This window comes from Pocillopora damicornis, chromosome 11 (genome assembly GCF_964200805.1).
Source record: "Pocillopora damicornis chromosome 11, jaPocDami1.2, whole genome shotgun sequence".
Taxonomy (NCBI): Eukaryota; Metazoa; Cnidaria; class Anthozoa; order Scleractinia; family Pocilloporidae; genus Pocillopora; species Pocillopora damicornis.
In genome coordinates, this window is record NC_142680.1 from 16,317,034 (window position 1) to 16,323,028 (window position 5,995).

General features: G+C 37.2%; 1 long non-coding RNA gene across 2 annotated transcripts; it reads right to left on the reverse strand.

Annotated features, from left to right (window-relative positions):
- Positions 1–2,229: 2,229 nt before the first annotated feature.
- LOC113664302 (uncharacterized) lies at positions 2,230–3,347 on the reverse strand. Of its 2 annotated transcripts, XR_016181102.1 has the most exons (3): positions 3,177–3,318; positions 2,540–2,579; positions 2,230–2,267 (listed from the first exon to the last, which is right to left on the reverse strand). It is a non-coding gene; the product is annotated as an uncharacterized LOC113664302 (long non-coding RNA). The 2 variants fall into 2 exon arrangements; XR_016181101.1 differs by lacking the exon at positions 2,230–2,267 and having other exon boundaries at positions 2,441–2,579; positions 3,177–3,347.
- Positions 3,348–5,995: the final 2,648 nt, after the last annotated feature.

Sequence of the window (5,995 nt, forward strand, 5' to 3'; positions counted from 1 at the left end):
GTTGTCAAGTCCCTCAAAATGGCGGCCAAACTTGGAGATTGCCGAAAATTAGGTAAGTTCACGGAGTTACAAAGTTTTTGCTTTTTTGCAGTTTTTCCCTATAGTTACCTTTTCTATGGCACCTAATTCCTAACTGTTTTAGTTGGATCAGTTAAGAACGCCTCACGTTTTCAAAAATTTACCTTGAATTTGATCTGTTTTGGTGTGTGTGACTTAAGCGAACCGATAAGGTGTCATTCAAGTCTTCCTGCTTCTTTGATTGAAACGTGATGTTCACGAAAGTCGCCTCGATGGATAAGATAGAGTTAGTATACATGGCTGTGGTGTTTGGTTTTTGCTGAGTTCCGTAGGGATTGTAAATTGTCCTCCAAAGTTGTCTTAAATTAAAGTCTTGAAAAATGTCACGACAAGCCTTCGTTCGAGTGAAATTTAATTTCCGTAAAACTCTGAAAAATAAAGAGATCCGATCAAACGGATTGCGGTTTTAGTATAGGTACATGAATGTCTTACAACACACAAGAAATGAGCGAAATCCGTGTCTCAAGCAAAGTCGACCGGACCGCTCTTACAGAGACACTCTTAATAGAGCGTGTGCGCTTGTTCAAGGAAATACGGTAACAAAAGTTAGATTAAAGTGATGCCAATCATAATTTTTCTCTCAAGTCTCCTTTGAATTATACAACTATTAAAGAAACACACTAAGCCTTAGCGGTAGAACATCTCATTTTCCATGAAGGAAGGGTTGAAAGCCGCAACCCCATTTTTAAATCCCTACTTACGAGAATTTTCTTACCCCCAAACTCCTGTTCAAAATGCAACCCCTTTATAACCAATCCAGTCGTGAAACTGCAACCCCAGCCATTGGCACGTCACCATCAGCCTCTTTCTAGGAAGTGACCCTCACCCCACCCCCCACTTATTTTTCTTACGGGGAGCTTTAAGTGATTTCAGAAAAGTTATGGAATACACTGAGAGAGTCAAGGAAAACGGTGTTTTCATTCTTAAAGCTACTTCACAAAAATTTCGGTAATCGATGACCATTTCAGCAATTTTTGATGGAATAGAAACAGGGTTGGAGCAATATGATTGAAAACCAAATAAACAAAGACAAAAAAAAGAAAAAAATCTACCTCCACTACAATCCAAGAAGCAAATCAAACTGAAAAGAAAAAATACAGGAAAACAAAAACCAAAACAAAGAGCCTGTTATTTGCAAACTTTGGTTAATTTTTATTGACGTGATTTTAGAGCAAATCACAGCTTTTCTCTTGCTATTACTGCATTACCTCCCATTATATTTAAACGGAAGCCGAGGAGTTTTAATTACGGAAGTTTTAATTCTAGAAGTATTAAAAGTCGTTAAATCATAGTCCCAAGTTTGCCGTTTCATTTCAGGCTGAGTATTCATCAAGACCTGACAGGGAAGAGAAAAATCAAACGTAAGTGCTAATGAGGCTCACTCATAACCATCTACCGCCTATCGTCAGTATGTATATTCTTTATTCTCTTCTCTATGTATTCTCAAGAACTTGAAGGAGAATTTGTATAACAATCAGTAGCTGAAAGTCTTATTTCTTATCTGTTTGCCACTCACCTTTACCCATCCGTTGTTCATTCCATTACTGATATGGTCTTCGTTAACCGCGTATTCTACCGCGAGAGCGGCCACTGCGGCGACCGCGGCGAACGCTGCGACCAGGGGAAACGCGGCGACCGCGACGAAAGCGGCGAGCTCTACGAGGAATACGACGAAAGCGGCGAGCTGTACGACGACGAATGCGTCTTAGCAGTCTACTTCGGCGTTGGGGGTCAGCTGACTTTTCTACTGCCTCCACATCATCTTCGTCATCTTCGTCATTATCGAATGGTCCTTCGTCAACCTACTCGTCATCGGTCACCATATCGTTTTCTCTGAGTGCAGGAAAAAAAGAAGTGCCGAAGATAATCGTAAACGAACTAGTTCTTTAAATATTTATCCACTCATTTATTTACTTGTGATATTTAGACGGGCTGGCTCAGTTCAGCTTACAGGCTGGTCTAAATGTTGACCTGTGCAAACAGTAACAAGACCAGACCAAAGCACCTGGAACTACGTTTCCTACTCTTTGCGAGAAGTGCTTGGGGTCATTTAACGTGCTCTATTATCCAGTACAACGAAGACGTAGGAGACGACGCCAACGGTTTATCGTCCTCATCCGAGAAGAAAATCTAACCATTTCCTCAACGTACCTTCTGGGGATTGCCATATTATTGTCCTCTAAGTCTTCCTCATCGAGGTCTTCATCGCTCTCCTTCACGTATTCTTCACTAAAAACATATAAAATGTGAAACGAAACCATTGCTGCTGCGACGCAATTCAATCATTTTAGGAAAAAAAAACAAACATTTTCAAAAGTCTAGCGAAAAAGTTAAAAATAAAATAAGCTAAACTGACCAGGTTAAACAGAGAATCGAGTTACACTAACAGGAAAGCTAAAAATCTAACCATTTCCTCAACGTACCTTCTGGGGATTGTCATTTCATTGTCCTCTAAGTCTACCTCATCGAGGTCTTCATCGCTCTCTTTCACGTATTCTTCACTAAAAACATAAAATGTGAAACGAAACCATTGCTGCTACGACACAATTTAATCATTTTAGAAGAAAAACAAACATTTTCAAAAGTCTAATAACTAAGCTAAAAATAAAATAACCTAAATTGATTAGGTTAAACAGGGAATCGAGTAACACTAACAGGAAAGCTAAAAATTAAATAAGCTAAATTGACCAGGTTACACAGAGGATCGAGTTGCACTGTTCTCACTTTTTCCATTGCAACATTTCAGAGTCGCCGATAAGTATGAAGCAGAGTCCTCTTACACAGAAATAATTCATTCATAAATTTAACTTCTGATTCATGATTTTGAACTAACACGCTTTAATAGAATAAGTTGTCCAAATATACTGAAGATCAAGTCACATTGCTTTCGAAGGATGGAAAGGGCCTGGCTCTAATTTGCAGTTCCCGATGCTCGCTCAATGGAGTGTCATTGGAGGAACTGCCAGCTCTCGCCACAGTCTAATTTTCTCGTCTTCATCCCGGAGAAACAGGATGGACTCCTCATATTTGGCGCCTTTGTAAACTCTATTTTGTTACTTAAGTCATCATTTATAGTTATTTTTCTTTATCCAACTTACCCTGGAAGTTTTTCTGCTTCAAATTCATCTGCCATGTTGGCCGAGTCAATTTCAGTTACCGCCACTGAAAAGCCAACAGCGAGTACAAAGCAAAACAAAGCCAAGAAAACAGATATCTTCATTTTGACCTCTCCGTTGAAACTTGAGTTCTCAACTGTAGGAAGCCTCAAAGCTCACTGCTTTTATGCATCCCATTCGGGGTGATCTTAAAATTCATTTTTCCTAATCACCCGGCAATATTTGATCATGGAATGTAGACCCTTGAAACTCTGTGAAAATTAGAATAAAGAATATACTATTTACCCTTTAAGATAAAAATATCAATGGACCTTCCTAAATGTTCGTCCGTCGTGTGATGAAAGCATCAGATAAACCACATAGTTTGAGGATATTTACTAGTTTAAATTGCTAATGATTTCCAAAGCTTTTCTTTGATGTTTTATTTGAGTTCATTGTACTGATAGAAACAATTATACTTCAATTTAGATTCATTAGATTTCATCAAGACATATTTTGCCTATAACAGGGGCTTTAAAGATGATGTAAATCCTCGAAAATCTGTAAAACGAAAACACTTGTTCTCCTCATAAATAAAAATCTTAATTGCTCCAGTGGTAATGTTAACCTCGTTAAAAAAATTCTCCTTACTCACTCACCTACATCTGAGCAGCAAAGTCCTCGTTCAGTTTTAAAGCTTTTCAAATGAAAACGCTGAAACAGTTTTTCCAAAAATTTAAATGAGAACAGTCAAAATTATGTATTCTAGTTATACTGAAAGACCCTCTAAGATACCCAAAGATCTAAAGATCCCCAATTTCGATTGAAAAAAATAAACTAGGTCTGAATCAAATGTACCAAAGTTTACAGTTGTAGGAGTTTAAAAAAAGAGGATAAGAAAGATTTTCTCCATTGATATTGTAAAAATAAGAGCAGTAAAAAAAATAAACAATTCGTATGTTTTCTTAACGTTTGATCAGTTTGTGAATATTCCCAAAGGTTTAGCATAGAACCAAGAATATATCTAAATGAACTCTTGGGAACTTCTACGTGTCCAAAACAAAACCGGATATGGGTGGAAAGGCCCATCTATCTGCCTCTGAGCTGCCTCTTAGAAAAATGATTCGCGTATGAACAGCAACAATATTACCACAACAATTCTTGATTCGAACACGCGACACCGAGGGACTCAGGGCTCGTTTGAACGTACGCGTGAAAATAAATGATTGTAACTAGATAACAATATGGTAATGAAAAGCTATAATGATGTGAATTATAATACTCACTACTGTGTTCTGCCTAGCTGGATAACCAGTTATGCAATATGTACAAGAGGATTTGAAAAGATCTAAATAGTTTTAGTCTGCTACTTACATTTGATATTCATATGTTTACAGTCGTTCGTTCTATTTTTTTCGTTCCGATCCTCAATTCACCAGATATCTGATCATGGAAGGTTGACCTTCAAGAATCTGTAAAAAAAAAGTCAACTAAAGAACGCACTTGGGTCCGTCTTATAATGATTTTTTTCAGGTAAACCATATAGTTTGATAATATTTACAATCATGGTTTTTTTGTGTAAAATAATGTACGTTTTTGTTCAGCTTTGATAAGTTGAATGATTTAAAACTCTTTGAGTTTCTTTTATTCGTCTCTCCATCAGTTCTACATGTTTTCTTTAGGCATCTAAAACGAGCGGCTTGTTAAAGATTTGAACAAATTTGTTTTCTAAACACAGATTGGAAAGGAACAAATTGAACTGACAACTGGGGAATGGAGTGTTAACTACTTTGAAATAAAACAACAATTCGTTCATTCGTGAGAATGCAATTTTTTCACTACGTGTTTATAACGAGCCACCATAATGTTGGCTTGTTAGCTCAGTTGGTAAAGCACGAAACCGGTATCGCAAAGGTCATGGGTTCAAATCCTGTATAGCTTACTATTTTTTTCTATTTCGGCTGAATTTTCATTCCTGCTTTAAAAGTGTCCTTAACTGCGATGATCATCTTCATTTATTAATCTGCAGTTCACATACATGACATTCATATGTTTACATTGGTTATGTATACCACCTAGATAACCAATATTTACTCTTTTATTTTCGTGCATTTTTTTCCTACAATCTGATGAAAAATCTTCTCGATTACTTTTATCAAGTACCATATAAGGGATCGCAATATATAACTGTGTTGTTAGCAACTCCTCTTAGTTGCTGCTCTCAAACTTTACTCACATCCGCCAGTTTGAACAACTCCTCGTTTGTTTGCTCGAATCGCACTTTTTCCAAACAAGTAATAGCGAAGGATAGTTTGACTTTGTATTAGAATACCCTAGTGCGAGTTTAGATTTGTTGCAGTAGAACTCTACTAACAGCGTGTTGAGATTCCAAAGGTATTCTAACCGTTCAAAAATTGTTACCAAATGTGGTAATAATTCGAACATAGATGCCGCCATTTTGAAGAGAACTTAGTTACCTAGCCGTTGACGGAAACCTAAACGGTACAAAAACAGCTACAATTCTTGTTAACGCAAATAAATCTTTTTGCGAGTCAAAAAGGCCCTTTTGTTTAACTACATAATGCTCAAAAAGATTGCCAAGAAATGAAAGAGGAAGTAATAAGACTCAAATGGCGGCGTCCTAGGTGGAATGTAGAGTATTTTTAAAGACAAATTTCAAAAGCGTTTTGTTAGGCTATCAAATGTCGGGCACTTAGGGGCTCCGACACAGCCTTTTTCTGCTTTCTTTCGTGACTCGGTTGTCCAGTAAGAAAAATTCTACTGGAATCCAAAGCGTAAGTAGAATGCATTTGCAAAAAAAT